General features: G+C 26.4%; 2 long non-coding RNA genes across 2 annotated transcripts in view; both read right to left on the reverse strand.

Annotated features, from left to right (window-relative positions):
* Window positions 1-11,741, reverse strand: part of LOC135931885 (uncharacterized) — a 91,551-nt gene extending 79,810 nt beyond the window's left edge. Inside the window, exon 1 of the long non-coding RNA XR_010573196.1 lies at window positions 11,632-11,741. This is a non-coding gene — a long non-coding RNA (uncharacterized LOC135931885). The remainder of the gene's footprint in view (window positions 1-11,631) is intronic.
* LOC135922820 (uncharacterized) lies at window positions 6,162-6,684 on the reverse strand. The gene is made up of 3 exons (XR_010571039.1): window positions 6,494-6,684; window positions 6,331-6,450; window positions 6,162-6,287 (listed from the first exon to the last, which is right to left on the reverse strand). It is a non-coding gene; the product is annotated as an uncharacterized LOC135922820 (long non-coding RNA).
* Window positions 11,742-18,888: the final 7,147 nt, after the last annotated feature.

Consider the following 18,888-nt stretch of genomic DNA (forward strand, 5'->3'; position numbering starts at 1 on the left):
CAAATTTACAAAGAATGGCTCATTTTTTATATAAATTTTTCTATTGGATTTATTTTGTTAAAATATATAAGTTATCTTTTGATATTATGTTTTTAATTAAATAAAGTTTTAAAAAAAAATTACTCTTAATGAGGAGTCCAAAGCTCAACTACTTTGGGCCCTGTTATATACTTAGAAATATTATTAATTTAAAATATTGTTTAATTATATACTTGGTAATAGTATTATAAAATTAAATATCATATATTCGCATTACTAATTTGGACTATCCATATTTGCGTATATAAAAACCTAGTAATTTTATTTTATATTATTATAATTTTATTTTGTATGTATATATTATACAACATGTAAATGTAAAAAGTATAAATAAATTATTATTAAATTTTTTGATCAATAAAAAAAATAAAATTTGATTTTGAAAACTCTCTGCCTATTCCATCATTCTTTATGGTGGCAGCGGAAAGTGTAATGGACATAAATTAATAGTTTTCAACCTTTAAATTCTTCAATAAAAATAAAAATTTAGATACTATGGAAACAAAAAGACTTGGTGATGTATGAGGATATAATTATATTGGCAGTGGGGTGATACACCAAATGGAAACTAAAACTAAGATGGTCAAACTTGACGAATGAGGATTCTGAAAGATTTATTTAATTCAAATCATGTAAGAGATGATAAACATGTGTCGTATAAAAATATAAAAAATAATATAGTAACTTAAAGGTTAAAATAGTTTTTTAGATATGTAATATTAAATATATATGAAGATATTAAATAAAATTATCTAAAGTGGGATCAAAATAATATAAATATATCTATAGATAAAATATAAGAATATTTTTTAAATTTCGATATAATAGACAGTAGAGAGATAATTCTTAATACCAGACAATTTATATGATGTTGGAAGCTATGGAGCTAAAAGATAAAAGTTCAACATATGAGTAAGTAATGATTAGATTAAAATTAGAATATAATTATAAATCACTAATGAAGATAAAAGAAACACCTAGAACAACACATATCTAATTATCCTAATAATAATTTTCAATCTAAAACTTATAAAAATAGTTATAATAAATTATTATCATAATAAGAATTCAAATAATTATTATAACAAAAATCAATATATTTATAAAAAGGTTGATTATCATAATACTAAATATAGTAATAAAAGTTATTAAGAAAGTATAAATAATGAAAATAAATATTATTATGAGACAAGAAAAAATTATCATTATCATAATAAATTTAAAAATAACAATAACTTCATGGTTTATTAATGAGATTATTATTCTAATTTTTATCAAAACTGGAAAGACGTTAATTGGGTAAATATGAAAAGTGTAATTTTATTACAAAATGTTATGGACATGTATCGTATTAAGCTAATAAAAAATTTGATAATTATAACTAAAAATTTTATAGTAATTTCAACAAAATTCATATATGAAGATAAAATAGAGTCTTATAAATTAAAATATATAAATCATATGATAGAATAAAAAGAAATACTAGTAATTAAAAAAATATGTGATAATAAAATAAATCCAATTTATATTAAAGATGATAAAGAAATTGCAAAGAATAAAAGTATTATAAAGAGAATAGAAGACAATACCAATACTGGACATGTAAATTTAAGGTGCGATAAGGAGATTATTTTTAAAAAAATTTGAGATTAAACGAAATATGTTTTACAAAAAGTAATGATAATCTGAAGAGGAATTATAATATTAAGGCACTTTTAAATATAAAAAACAAGGGTGTTAAAAACTTAAAAAAGAAGAGGGAAATGTGCATAATATTTTATTTGCATATTTTAACCTCGTGGATTGAAATTACTATTAATATAAACCTAAAAACGCGACAAATAAATTCGTATTTGATTCCATACAAATTATTTATTCTAATATTCGATATTCAATTCAAAATATTCCAAAATTCAATATTCCAATATACGATTATTATCCTTATTCTATATATTATTCCTATATAAATTATTTATTCCATTAATTATTTTATTCGAGGTAAATTGCTGATAATAGTTAACAAATAAAAATAATTAAAAACAATGATAATAACTACATGTGATAATGAACGAGATCAACAAGCTATTGAGATGATGATCAAGCTAATGAGATGATGATGATCAAGCGAATGATTGGACGATTAGGATACTAGCGATTCAAACAAACCAACGATAAAGATATGATTTAGGCAACAACAACAATGGCAAAAACTCTAAACAATGAATAGACAAAACTTAACGATAACCACTCACTTCAAATACAGCGTGGAATAATTTAAAAAAAAAGGGTGGATTGTTATATACTAGCAATCATCTACACCAGGATTTTCCTAAGGGGGGAGGGGAATTAAAATTTTTTTGAGGGCTTCTACTCCATACCCCATTTTGGGTCATAAAATATTTTTACAAGATAGGAGGTTATTTTAATAATAAAAAAAAAAAATAATATCTTAATTTTTAATTCTATTGATTTTTATTAAAATTCATATACAAATATGATAAAATATTATTATTTAAAAATTAACATGGATGGTATGTTATAAAGTCTATGGTAAAATATAAAAATAAAAAAAAATCAGGTGGCGAGGTCGGGCCAAGATGTTTTGAATATTTGATTAAAGAGATGGCTATTTTCTGCTTGAGTTTATAAAATGGAGAAAGGTATGATTTTTTGATTGATTTGGATATTATCTTGAAGAGATCTAATGCCGCTTGTCCAAAAGAGCAGGTTGATGTATCTGCTATGGGAACAAAGTTGTCACACATTAAATGCGAGTATTTTTGATTTTTTAGAGATTCAGCTCTATTAAGGGGATCATGCAAATTATTAGATGGGGCCATGAGATCAATGCAGGTAAAATCCTACATTAAAGGCTTTTTCATTAAAAAAAGTACGATTGTTTTGCCATCAGGGCGTTTTTTATTTAAAAAAGATGTCGGGTTTAAAATGCATGGAAAATTGGCTTTATTTTAAAAAAAGCTATTAATATATTTATTTTATCATGTCGGCTAATTTTTGATATAAATTTACTGGAGAGCGTGTCCACCATATGCGTCTGCCGATTGATTGCATTTAATGTAAATATAATGGTTTAGGAAAGGTACGCCCAAGGGTAAATTGATTGCATAACGAACATCGTTATCTATTAGCTGGTTATTTAAAATGCTGGGATATGAATCTAACCATTCATGGCCAGAGTTGTTGAAATTAAGAGATCTTAGGAGGGATTTATATTGGTGATCATCGCTCAAGTTGAGATAAGCTAAGGAACAAGATACCAATCCTTGATCCCAATCTTTTTGTTTCGTTGAATCTGGTGTGGCTGTGTTTGGTAAGACATTAATATTCTAACAACGTAAGGCTTCATCTATCTATGGTAATAATTTGCAAGGTAATATTTTTTACTGATAAGGCTGATAAGATGAGGAAACAAGGGCTATACTTAATGCCGATCTTAGGCCTAGTCCTCCGGATTTACAAGTGAGAGTTGCTTGAAGTCATGAGTTAGAATCGAGTTTGATATTTAATAACTCTGTGTTCTTTTGTAGTATCTTATATTCGTATTCTTTTAAAAGAATTTCAAAAGAGAAGGCACCAGAAGTTTTTAACAATACTGGATTTGTGGTATTAAAAGGGAGTTTTTGACAATATAATATGCTTGATGGATGGGTAATTTTTTTTAAGATCGATAGTTTGGGGAAAAGTGATTGAAGGTAATTATTTAAAAAATTAAAAACTCCCTCTGCACCTCCCAATGGGGCTCCTAATATACTGAAATCTTGTAAGAATGTCCGTCTAAAGTTATCTAATATGGTGTCTGTTGGACGCGGAGAAAAGTAAATTTCGCATTAATTTATATTTAAGGATAAATTAAGTTCATCAAAGTGTTTGTTGATTATATCTAGACAATTCTGGATTGAAGAATGGTCCCCGATATAGTACAATCGTCAGGGTACCAAATGTGTAGATTGAGTTTGCATGAGAGGGCAATATCACTTATTAAGTGTTTAAGGGTATAGCAAAAAGTAGTGGTCCTAATGGGTCACCCTGTTGGAGGCCTTCTGCAGAATTAATAATATAATCATTAAACTTGAGTAAGGAAGGAATGCCATAGCTAAGATGGATGTAATTGTGGTAGTTAGGGAATGTTTCCAAGAAAGTATCGATCATTTTATTCTTATTAATTGAATTAAAGGCATTGGATTTTGCTATATAATCTTCAGGTTCGAGGTTGGATAAAACTAGTTGACTGCAATGGATTGCGGCTTCACAGCTTCCTTTTACTCCAAATCCGGTAAGGAGCTAAGCTTAAGATTATTGTAGATTTTAGTCGATTACAAATAATTTTTGAAATGGTTCGTCGGTAGAAAATTCCAGTAGCTATTGGGCGCACTTGATTTTCAGCTATTACAAACGCAATTAGTTGAGCAACAAAGATTATTGGTGCTAGTTTATGTGGTAATTTCCCGTTGATAATAAGATTAAAAATTTTCGTTAAAGAATTAAGTAGAAATTCGGAACTGTAAACCCAAGAGGTCGATAATAAATGAGGATCGAAGGTAATCCAGTCCTGGAGCAGAATCGTTTGGAAAAGATTTAATAGTGGTTAAGGCATTTCCGGGAGTGATATTTATCTTTAAATTTATTATAGGAGAGTGTATTTGGGGTTCAGATGTTTTTCTAAAAGTTGATTTCTTGTGGTGATATTATCGGGTGCCAAAGTGTTTGCGTTAGCAAGAACTCCTTTTAGATTGAAATTATTAATCTTATTATTTATTAGTTTGTGTGAGGGGTTACTTAAAGTCTTTTTAGCAGGATCGTTGATATTTGGTGTTAATTTTTTAAAATTAAAATCAAAGTTTTCAATTCTTTCTTTGATGGTTTGGCATAGTGGGGTTGGATTATCTTTTGGTGGATTTGATAATATTAATATTGGGAAATATATCAATTTTATCCAGTTTAGATCTTCTGTATTTTGTAAAATATTATTAATGATTTTGATATAAAAAGGTTAAATTAATTTAAGGGCTGCATTTTAGGATTCGTGATATGGCAGGGCTAAAATAGCTTGTTAAAAATTTTGGGTATTCCAAATCAGGTTTTTTATAAAGATCTTTTCCTGTGTTGGATTTCATTTGGTGGATTAATTGTTAGTCATTTGGGGTTTAGATTAAAGGTGGTGGTGAAATATCTGGTGAGATGCTAAGTGATGAAGGTTCAAGCTGGGAGGTTGGAGGTTTATTACTACCTGGGCATCTTGAAGTGAGTGGTCTATGGATGGTTATTAAATTGTTATTTTTTATGTTAATAATTCTAAAGCAATATGAGCAAGTTCTCCTATTGCTCATGTTCTCGTTTAGTGATGAAGTTGGGTTATCTTAATTTTAAAATTGCGATTATTATTATTCTTTGTCTTTAAATTTGTTAGGTTGATAAAAATAGTTATGCAAACATAGTTAAATTTATTAATTTATTTATACCATAATAAAAATAAATCAAGCCTGACTATAATTAATCTCATTGAAATTGTTAAGACATTATATCAAAAAATAAGCTTGAAAAAAATAGGAAATATATCTTTATTAGTTTATTTAAAATATAATAAATTATTTATATATATAATATAAAAATTTGGCAATAATTTATTCCAAACAAGTATAATAAATTTTTTTACAAAAATAAGTAGACATATACTACCATTATATACACACTAATCACCCGTTAAGAATGACGGGGAATTATAATTTGAGATATGATTTAGAAATTTATATTTAAAATTACAAAAATGAAACAATATCTCTTATTAGCACCCTAAATACTAACATTATTTACCAGAGCTCCTGTTAGTCAGAATTGCTGTTCACTCCCCACCGCGTGAAGGTAGGAGATGAATTTTAGGGGAGCAAAGAAATGAAAAAAAGAATGAAAAAAAGAAGGAAGAAATAGAAAAAAAGAAGGAAGAAATAGAAAAAAAGAGACAAAGATGTGAATTATAAGTAAATATAATAAATATTTATACTTCAAGAGTTGATGATTATCGGGTTACAACACATATGCATTTGTAGCCATATAAAAAATATAATATATTAAATTTAATAATATAGAAAATTTTACCTAAAAAAGGAGATTTAAAATATTTTCAATATTGAGAGGGATGTAAGAATTTTAAGCATTAGTCGGGTATATCACCGTATTTTGACTTTTATTTGTTAATGTTTTGCCATGGCTCGTAGTTTGCCGTAAATATCCTGAAATAAAACGTGTAAATTGAAATTATAAAGTAGAATTTACTGTTGTTGGTGAGGAAGATGGTTTAGCGATGGTGAAGAAGTTCTCTTTTCTTTGCTCAATGTGGTTTCGTTTTTGAAGATGATGTTGTAATTTCCTTGCTCGTAGTTTGCCGTAAATAACCTGAAATAAAACGTGTAAATTGAAATTATAAAATAGAATTTACTGTTGTTGGTGAGGAAGATGGTTTAGCGATAGTGAAGAAGTTTACCTTTCTTTGCTCAATGTGGTTTCGTTTTTGAAGATGATGTTGTAATTTCCTTGCACGTAGTTTGCCGTAAATAACCTGAAATAAAACGTGTAAATTGAAATTATAAAATCAAATGTATTATTTTAAAATGACTCCATAAATCTGAACTTTTTATACAGGACTCTATAATATCGACTTTGGAGCCTTTAGGCACTACTGATAAAGCCTGTCTAAAATCACCACCTAATAAAATAACTTTTCCGCCAAATGGGTGGGAATTTTTCAAAATGTCTTTAAGTAATCGGTCAATGCATCGCAAAGCGTGTTTAATCATCATTATGGCCTCATCAATAATAATCAATTTGCTATTTTTAATATCTAGAGCTAGCTAACTATGTAAATTCATATGGAATGTAGAAGTTTCAAAGATATGCACAGGTAATTTAAATCCGCTATGGATGGTTCTTCCCCCCTTTAAAAGAATAGAGGATATGCCGGTGGTTGCAAAAGGCAATACAATTTGATTTTTTGCTCTTATATAACACATTAAGGTATTGTAAAGATACGTTTTACCTGAACCTTCAGGGCCATCCACTAAGAAATATCTTTCTGGAATATTTTCTAATTCAATCGCTTGTATAATTAAATCAAAAGCATATTTTTGTAATCGGTTTAATTTATATATACGCTCGATTGAATCGGCAGCTTCAACATGGGCATCATAATGTTGTTTTGGGGGGATTTTTGTAGGTGAAGGAAGATCAAAACTTTGACAGCGTAAACCATGATCAAGAAAAACGTTTTCAATGTCCATTAAAGCCATGTTTATTGCAATTACTTCTGAATATTGACGCAAATAATCTTCAATCATCATAAATCTGAACCTATTCCATAGATATGCAGGATTTTCAGGCTGACAAAAAATGCAGATAAAGGCAAAAGTAATCCGAAGTTGTGACGGCATTTGATATATTGATCCCTCTTCTAAGCTTCCCACTCTTTATCATCTGATAACAAATTTCTTTTAATAGCTGCCTCTTTAAAAGTACTCATTAAAATCCCATTAATAGTTTTTAAATAATCAAAACTTGTAGCCCCGCAAACACGAAGTTATAATAATCGAAGGAAGAATCGTTCACCAGAATTAGGATGAACGGAATACATTCTCGAAATTATATTTAATCCTTTTTTTCTTAGTTTTCAATGGTAATTTGTAAACACATAATGATAAGATATTTCCCCATAAAGATATTGTCTAGCATTTAGATCTGTCTTATTTAACTCAAACCATGCCGTTAAAGTAGTATGGTAATTTTCTGATCTCAATAAAGCATCTCTTTCATGTCCAGCAGTGAAATATACTGGCTTTTGTAAAGGTAAATGAATTCCTAAGCGAATAACAGCGTGCGAGCGGTCATGCATATTATTTTCTAATAATCTCCACATTGATTCACATGCACTCACATATCGCGCATTTAAATGTGATTTAATTTCGTCATGAATATTTATATTTGAAGCAACATTAATGTCAACATTAGTACAGTCATAGCCCTTATAAATATACTTAAAGATATATTTTACCGATTTAATAGATGTACAAATTTCCACGTTAATATAAGCATTGAATTTTAACATTAGATATCAATTATATGGAATAACATAACGATTATCCGTAGGTTTACCGGAAAGAATTGTAATACCATTATCTCGCCTTTTATAATATGGATACCCATCAAGGTCTTGTTTCCATTTGAAAATCCTTAGGAAATTTTTTGGTACATATGCCCTTTTCCATGCAAGGCGATTTGGGGTTAAATATCCCGCAAGGACCATGTATCATAAAATGGGTAACAATCTGAAAAAGTTTAGGTTCGAGAATTTTATCTGGAATTTCAGCACAAACAAATTTATCTATAGCTTGAGATGTTTCAATTTTGCTATCATCGTTTACCTCTTTTTTGGAACTCGATTGTATATATAAAAGCCATAGATTTACCAAATAAATTTTTTTTATTTATATCGAACAATAATTCATTTAATTTCAATTTAAAAACACGGGCTATTAAATCTGGTCTATCTGTAGGACTTTGCCCGGGAAATAGATTTTCCTTAATTTCACGCCAATTAGGATTGCATGTAAAAGTAATAAACAAATCAGATTTGCCAAATTTGAGCACAATGGTCATTGCATCGTGATAGCGTTTTCGCATATTTCTCTGAGAACCTTGAAAAGATGATGGTAATATTACTGCTTTACTGGTAATTATATTGTTTGACCTTGTTTCCAAGTAGTCCATTAATCCAGAATATTCATCTACTAGTAATTTTGGCTGATTTTGTCTAATAAAATTTAAATCATTCGCCTCGACCTGTAAATAGGAATCAACAATATATTGTTGTGATAATTTCCCAGCAAAAAGGATTGGGTTGAATTCATTTTCACGAATTGCTAATCTAAATATTTTAAACTGTAGTAGTGAGATATTTGCCCTTGTACATCTTCACCCTTTAAATCTGGTTTCCAACCAGGGTCACCAAAAGGAAATAATAGAGGATATACCATTGGATCAAGATTAGGGCTTAATATATTTATATTTATCAGATCACTACCATCAACTCGAGGATAGACCTTGATATCCCGTTTAAATGGGGGTTCACCATCATCATTTGTAAAAATCATAGCTACTTCATCTTATGAGAAAATTAATACCCTAATTTTGCGTAGCATATTAATTTACTATGTTATTTATATATTTTTTAAATTATCTATATTATTTTATATAGATAAGCAATATACCTAGGAATCCAATCTTATTTTCTATTTATTTTAGGATAAGTCCATTTCAATTAAATCTAATAGAGACAGAGAAAGGACAAATTTAAAAATATAATTTACATCTATACAAACAAAATGATTATATTATTCATTTGCCTCTAACTATTCTCATTTCTAAAAAGGTTTTATATTTTGTTTAATTATTATTTATTGCTATTTAAAATATTAATTTTTTTAAATTTAACTTTTTTGTTTAATTATTATTTATTGCTATTTAAAATATTAATTTTTTTAAATTTAACTTTTTACAAAAGAATAGTTGAAAGCAAATGAGTAATTAAATTATTTTGTTTGAATAGAATAATAGATGTAAATTTTATATTATAGAATTTGATCCTTTCTCTGTTGTGAGATATAATTTAAATTGACTTATCTTAAAATAAATGTATAAAAAAGAATATCATATTTTTTTGAAAAGATAGGATTCCAAGGTATATGAGAATTTATTGTTATTCTTATCTATATAAAATAATATAGATAACTTAATATATAAATAACATAGTAAATTATTATGTCACAAAAAAATAGGGTATAAATTTACTTATAAAAATCTAAAGTCTGATAAAATGAAAAATATATAACTGAGTCATGAAATTTTTTGTATTGGTTAAGGGTTCAATGATAGGTTTGTTAGTGCTTAATAGAACAAATTATTACATATCCTTTATTGGTTGAATTTAAAAAAAAATGAATATTAAATTAAAAAGAATATGGAAAATAAGGTTACCTCTTTTATTGAAAGGATAGGATTATTAGGTGAAAGAGAATTTGTATTTTTTATTGTTATTCATCTATATAGTTAAAATTTACCTATAAAAATTAAAAATTTAAATAGTCAGATAAAAGGAAGAATCCATACTTATGACTCATAGATTCTTGAATTTGGTTAAGAGTAAATAGTAGGTTAGGCAGTACTAATTATATTTATCCCATCTTTAGTAATTTTAATTTATGTGCACAATAAAAAATCATTTGAACTAAATTTTTATTAATTTATTTGCAATTTTAGAAAAATTTTAAAATAACCCCTGATCTTAATAAATATAAATTTCTGAATAAGATCCCATTAAATAGGAAAATTTCTAATTATCCATCATTGAATAAAGGAGAAAATTATTCCCCATTAATCTTGATGGGCTATCAGCTAGTTTAATATATAATGATATCAAATGTTAAATTTATACATAAATTCAAGAATTAAAATAGTCTTTAAATAAATATCTTATTCCTCTTGAATTTTTCATAATCAATAATATATTTTACAGGCATTTTCAACTGAGCACTTTATAGATTTAGAATTAATGGCAAACTTATCAGTAGTTATGCCAAATGTGCATTCACTCACTACTTAACTTATAATGCTTTGCTTCTGGATTGTTATTTTTCATAGGATAAGGTTTCATAGTTTTTTTAAGGTGTTTGATATTGGTTTTTCTAACTCTAAAATAATAAAAAATTATTTATTAATATTAAAAATTTACTTTGATATAAAGTGCTTACCATCTAATGAGCCAGGTTAAAATATTTTTGTGCAATCTAAAAATATATTAATATATCTAAATTTATAATATCTTCTCCCAATGTTCTCTAGTTGGAACTGGCATATGAATATCTTTTAAAGTTTTCTATATAGCATCACATACCTCTGGAATGATGGTAACAATGCATTTTGCTTATTCTGCTTTTTAACTTGGTTTGTTTTTTCTTATATTGGTAGTTGGGTTTTGTTGAAAAATCTAATAAAAATAATATAATTATATATAAGAACTGAAAAAATTATACTTGGTTGCTGGATACCATTGCTTTGATATGTGAAGTGAATGAAATGGTAAGTGTATGAATGCTGAGCTTGGTAAGGTGATTACTATTGGACCGATTAAGCTATAATCATTTTTAACAAATATGTTTTAAAAGAAAACTATTGGCTAAATTTGATTGACGTTTTTTGAGGATTATATATATATAGATTACAATAAATATTTTAATAAACTTTAGTAATCAATGTTTTTGTTAATAAATATAAGCAACAATTAGCATTCAATTCTTTAATGCCATTATTTATTTATAATAAAAAATGATATTAAAAATTAATCATCCCACAATGGATATGATATACCTTATTAAATATTGACGTACTGAAATATAGAATTATCTTTTTTAACATTCTTTAAAAAATATTTTCTGATGTCCTTATCAATATTTTATAGTCTTCTATAAAATATATAATTCAATATTACTAAAAATTATTTGATTGTCATATGATAATATATAAAATTACGTGATACGTGATAAAAGCGTTTTCGCCCTCTGGTTGTGGATACAACAGAGCTACGCTAGGTTTTCCTCAAAAATCCATCAAACTGGATAGTTAACTAAGGGGAGAAAAAATGAGGAGCCCTTCACACGTTTGTGGGCAAGCCGCACGTACTTGTACGCGCAACAGTCCGAGAACTGTTGCTTAAACGTCTATAGGCTAATAGAAAAAAAGAAATGGGCAAAACAAAAGCCTATACCCAAGAACTGCAAAAATAATTTAATTACTTTAAGGGTGGGTGGTGGCTAAGTTTAAGTTTAACATCTTTAATGTAAGCCTTGATAATTACTATCAATAATTGAGAATGTGTTCATATCAATTGAAATTAGAATTTATTCATGAAAATAAGAAAAAGCTAATGGGTTTACCGCGAATTGTTTAAATAGGTGAAAATTCCAGTGAATAGGCAAAAACTAGTCAGTAATAGGTTTATGACTATCCAGCAACGAACACCACGCAACAAAGGTTTTTTTTCTTCTCTTTTTCCAGAGAAACAAAATACTCTACGGAGTGATAGATAGATTAAATAGCGAAAAAAGGTCTTTGATATTGATAAAGATATGAGAGAAAGGAACTATGACGCAGAAATAGGAACCACCGTAAGTTTTAGGAAATAGAAAAGTAATTGTAGGCCAGGATTAACAAAAGGCTCTTGTCTTGATTGTTATATGATAGTCTATCACTCACGGAAATTACCAACAAACATAATTACAAACCTCGCCCCCCCCCTGTCGATTGGTTTCTCCATAAATGAAATAAGTGGTCAAAAACTAAGGGAAAACAAGGCTCCGGGGTTAGATAATGTCACAGCAAAAAAACCAAAAATAGCACCTCTAACAATATCTCGCTACCTATTTGCCCTCTTTCAATAAAATATGGGAGAGCGGAACTGCTGCAGTGGGATGGAATAAGTCCTACCTAAGTAACTACCCAAAAAACTAAGACCACAGAAATTAAAGGGTTACTGAGCTATAGCCATCACATCCTGTAGCATGGAAAAAAAAAATTTTTTTGGTTCACTCAAAAAACCACAAGACATTTGGAAACCGAGTTGACATAGACATTATAATAGAAAAAGATTTAAAATTTGAAGGGAAATAAAATAGAGCTTGCGTATAAAAAGTAAAAGTAAAACTTTACAAAAATTTTGTTTAATAGAAGACTATGGAAAAGGAAATGATTAATAAAAATAAATAAGTAAAACAATAATAAGGGGGAAAAATTCAGGGTGGGATAACCTAATCACTTTACAATAACCAAAATTATAAATTATATTAAGTTCTAAATAAATAAATACAAATATTAATAACAAGTTGTATAAGACATTCCCAAAAAGCAAGAAAGAGAAAATTTAAATGTTAAGAAAAGAGAGATCGATGGCACCCAATATTATAAAAAACTTTTAGTTTAATAGAAACAAAAAGAAATTAATATAACAGTGGCGCCTATAAAGTTAAAAATATGAAATATTAAAAATAAAATTTTATTTATTAGTTATATTTTTAGTCAAGACAAAAATATATAAGAAAAAATAATAATTTCCTGAAAAAGTCGTTTGAATTAAAAGAAAAACATAAATAGAATTAATAAATAGACAGAATCAGTTAAATAGAAACATATTTGGGAGGGAGTCATAAAAATATTAGCGAGTGAGAGAAAAGGGAGATAAAATAAGCGTTAAACTAATATATATAAAAAATATATATATAGTCTAATATATGTAATATAAAATAATTTATACATAATATAATGTTAGCGTTGTGTTAGAGATCTATATTTATATATAATCTAATGGACATGATGTTAGAAACCAACCTAAAATATGCATACTAAGGAATATATACATAATATGTACTATGAATATATACATAAATAATATAGTATAATGCAATATATATTTGCATTAATCTAAGTAAAATGTAAAATAATGTTACAATGTGCTAACATTAATATGTTATGTCAAGCTAAAAAAGTTTTAAGCAATAAAATTCTAAAAATGAATTAAATTAATATATTATGTGAAGTTAGAAATATTTAAAACTATAGAATTCCAAAAAATTGAGTTAAATTTAACTAAGTGAGTTAAAAACTTACAAATACTTAAAATATCAAATTTAAACTAATCCAATTTTAATTAATATACTTATAGGACAAAAAAGATCTTTAATTAAGAAAAGTCGAATCATAAATAATGTTATCATAAATGCCAACAAGATGAACTACTTTTGTGGAAATAAGAACTAAAAAGATAAATGAAAGCAAAGAGCTATAACATAATTAATGTAATAATGTATATTTAAATAATAAAAGTGGCACCACTTTTAATAACAAAAGTATTATGAGGATAGTAAATGAAAAACATTTAGACCTAAAGAGAAATATTCAGTCAACTAAATATTTGAAAAAAAAATTAATAAACTATTTAAATTTTAGCTAAATAAGATATCTATAGTAACTAGAATTTAACCCTTGTGAAACTAAAACCTTTAACATTTAATAAAATAAAATGTCTAATTTTTCTAATATGTATATAATGTAATATATTAATGTTGAGAAGTCAAAAACTTTGACTAATTTAGACTAATGTTTATAAAATGTAATTTATATATATATTGAGAAGTCAAAACATCAATTATTTAGTTTAAGAACTAATAAAATCTACTAAATTTAACAAATGTGAAGCAAAAACATTTAAATGTTATAATGTATACTAATCCAATGTACTTATTTTATGAAGTTTAAAACATACTTTTAACAAAGTATTTACTATATATGAAATTTAAGCCCACTTTAAAACCATTAAAAGTATTGAGTAGCTAAATATATTTGTTATATATTGGTTAAATCTACATTAAACAGAAAAATCTACTAAAACCAATTTAAGATCTAAGGACAAAAACAATAAAGTATATTGAGACCATTTCAAAATAAATAGACTATCGCAGTGTAGACAGATTACAGATAAAAGTATTAAAAACTTCATATATTTGTAATATGTTAATTATATTTAAAGTTATGGTAACAATAAAATACATAAAGGCAAAACCATTTTAAGTTACTAGAATATAACAAGGTAGACAAATTACTGACTACATATTTCTTAATTTGTAATATATAGTATTAGTAATTCTCAGAGAGAGGTTAATGCAGCATTTTGATGAAACAGCTAGAGGAAAAATAAAATCAAAATATACCTGTTTTGAGAAGACTGAAAAATCAACCACTAATTGAAATAGGTATTGAAATCAGATGGGGGAAAGGTTTCAAACAATTTTGGTCTCTTTCGAAACTACATTACTGGTTATCATGTTTGAGGTATTCTTTTTAGAAGGAACCAAAAACCCATGGAATAAATTGATATGGAATGCGATTTTTTTTTCCAATAGAAAATCACTTTATAGAATACTATGTATCCGCTGACAAATAATGGATAACCAAACTCAATATATAAAATTAGATATACTATAAATCTAACAAAACATAATACTCCACGGTTTGTATTGTGCATTAACTTTTTTTATTTAATTTAATTTTATCAATAATTTTATATTTATATTTTACTTTAATTATGATAAATAAATGAAAGTTACTCACTTGATAAAAAATTATATTTGATATATTATATTATTTAGCAATTTTATGGATCTATTAATAGTAATTGCAATACATTTCACTTTAGTCTTAAGACTTATCTTTGGCTTATATTTCATTTCTTAAAAAACATTTTTGATTTAACTTTTTAAATATATAAATGCTTTTTTCCAAAAATGTATTAATTATAATGAATAGATTTAGTTTAAAAAATATTTGCTTTTGCATTCTTTCTTTCAAATTATTATTTAAAATATATGCATATTTGGGGAACAGGGGGTGGGAAGAGGACTTAGGAAGATATTGTTCTTAACCAAAATTAATATAATTTCAGAAACTTATGAACCATTTGGAAAATATTTATAACAATTTCTAACAGAATTCTTGAGATTTTCTCATGGTTCTTTAGGGTTTCTAGTTAGGTGGTCCATATATTTGTCTGAATTAAACATAGGCTACATTTTAGATAAAAATCTGATCCATACTTGACCCTAATTTTTATAATAATCTGGCCAAATTTATGTAATTTGGGAAAATTTTTGTCTTTAAATCAAAATCAAAATCAATAACATTAACAAAATGGGATCCAGAATTGTTAATATAAATATTTTGCTCAAATATTTTTTATATTTCCATCATCATATCTAAATAGCGGATACATTTGCTGGAATGTAGCTCCATACTTAGCTAACATCATAAGCGGGGTATTGAGAAATGTGGCAACACTTCGGATTTCAATATCAGTTGCCCATTCAGCATTCTTACATGTATTTTGACCTTGAATATAATATTATTTTTTATCATTTTTTTTTGCAGCATCATTAAGACAATATGTGATCAAATCAAACCATAGAAGCCTTGTTTTTCTGTAATCTCCATACTTTACATCAAATTATTATTTTCAAAAATATGATTGGTTTTTAGAAATAGTAACATAATTATATTAAAAAAAAAATAATGTTGTATTTATATAGGATATAATCATTAAAATTTAAGGTAATGATAGAAACATAAATATATCCTATGAATATTAGTATAAAAATACAATCATAATTTATAAAATAAAATATGAACTATATAATCAGGTAAAATTTTTTATCATTTTTAAATTACCGGTAAAAACAGTTCCCATCTGCTTTAATTGTTTCCAATTATGATGGAGTAGTTAGCATCCATCCAATATTTTGGGGGACTTTCATTTTTGTTAACACTAAATTTAAGTGAGAAACATGCCATTTCCTCCAAATATTGGTAGTTGGATTATGAAAATGTTTAAATGTATGTATAATTTTAACGAATGGGTTATCTATGGCCTCAAATATTACCTGTTAATAATTACAAAATCTAACAATTTTTTAACTTTGAGTTTGAGTGTACAAAGTCTACTAAATCCAATTGAAGATCCTTCAAAATGCATAAAAAAAATTTTTAATAATCTAATTAAATAGATTTATAAATTTGTTTATATCAATAATATACTTTTGATAAGAATTATTTTTAAGTCAACAAAGTTTTGGAAATTATGGTACTGTTCTTGATAGCCAACATCATATATTGTAATTAAATCTCAGCAGACTTGTTAACCGATCTTTTTAAACCGATCGAATCCCGATCACGATCTTTTCAAAAAAAGAGGATCGAAATCCAGGATCGATCTTTTTTTCTATTTAAATTTCTGAAGGAAATTTCTGACCGATGCAAAATTAACTAATATATGTTATAAATTTATTGTAATTGAATAATCTATATATATAATAGCCATATTCAAGAAATGAACGTTTTCGTATCTTGGTAATGTTAATTTTTTTTTGTATCAACTTTCATATCTTCATAACGTTAATTTTTTCACTTTCCTATCTCATAATGTTAAAATATTTTTTTTCCATCAACTTTCCTATCATCTTAATGTTAAATAAATCGAGGGCTATTATTATCTCGCTAATGTTAAAACTTTTTTTAAAAATTTTTTTATGGCAAAATAGAGATTCGAACTCGCGACCTATCGTTCGGAAGGCAAACGTTCTTACCATTGAGCCCCCCCTTCAATATTATATTTTGATATATTTGTGTATATATATGAAGCTTTATATACTTTGCGCATGCGCCTAATTTTGACGTAATTTTTGAATTTCTCACCAATATATTTTTACCGTTTTTCAATTAATTATACCGCCAACAATATTGGAATCTCTTGAAATGACATTAGCTACCCATTTTTAACATGCTTCCTTCATTATTGATTAAAATTTCATAAAAGTAATTATTAAAATTTAGATCTTATAACTATTCTTTAAATTATATTTAGCTATTTGACAAACAAAAATAAATCTCACAATACACCCTGACATTAGCTACCCATTTTTATCATGCTTCCTTCATTCTTGATTAAAATTTCATAAAATTAATTATTAAAATTTAGATCTTATAACTATTCTTTAAATTATATTTAGCTATTTGACAAACAAAAATAAATCTCACAATACACCACAAACAATATTGGAATCTCTTAAAATGACATTAGCTACCCATTTTTATCATGCTTCCTTCATTATTGATTAAAATTTCATAAAAGTAATTATTAAAATTTAGATCTTATAACTATTCTTTAAATTATATTTAGCTATTTGACAAACAAAAATAAATCTCACAATACACCCTGACATTAGCTACCCATTTTTATCATGCTTCCTTCATTCTTGATTAAAATTTCATAAAAGTAATTATTAAAATTTAGATCTTATAACTATTCTTTAAATTATATTTAGCTATTTGACAAACAAAAATAAATCTCACAATACACCCCAAACAATATTGGAATCTCTTAAAATGACATTAGCTACCCATTTTTATCATGCTTCCTTCATTATTGATTAAAATTTCATAAAAGTAATTATTAAAATTTAGATCTTATAACTATTCTTTAAATTATATCTAGCTATTTGACAAACAAAAATAAATCTCACAATACACCCTGACTTTAGCTACCCATTTTTATCATGCTTCCTTCATTCTTGATTAAAATTTCATAAAAGTAATTATTATAATTTAGATCTTATAACTATTCTTTAAATTATATTTAGCTATTTGACAAACAAAAATAAATCTCACAATACACCCCAAACAATATTGGAATCTCTTAAAATGACATTAGCTATCCATTTTTATCATGCTTCCTTCATTATTGATTAAAATTTCATAAAAGTAATTATTAAAATTTAGATCTTATAACTATTCTTTAAATTATATTTAGCTATTTGACAAACAAAAATAAATCTCACAATACACCCCAAACAATATTGGAATCTTTTAAAATGACATTAGCTACCCATTTTTATCATGCTTCCTTCATTCTTGATTAAAATTTCATAAAAGTAATTATTAAAATTTAGATCTTATGATCAGGCCGAGCCCAGGCCTGCAATAAAATTTGTTTTAGTTCAATGTCTGACTCATAGTTAATAATAAAAAAATTCCCAAGCCCAGCCCCATAATTCATTTAAAAATACAATCAGAATATGAAAGTCGCATAGGCCTTGGTTTTTTGATAAGGCCTGGCCATGTCTGCGAAAAAAATTTCCCGGCCAATGTTATCTCTATTTTAAATTTTACTTAATATGATATCTATCACAA

This window comes from Gordionus sp. m RMFG-2023, chromosome 1 (genome assembly GCF_954871325.1).
Source record: "Gordionus sp. m RMFG-2023 chromosome 1, tfGorSpeb1-WG-v2, whole genome shotgun sequence".
Lineage (NCBI taxonomy): Eukaryota > Metazoa > Nematomorpha > Gordioida > Chordodea > Parachordodidae > Gordionus > Gordionus sp. m RMFG-2023.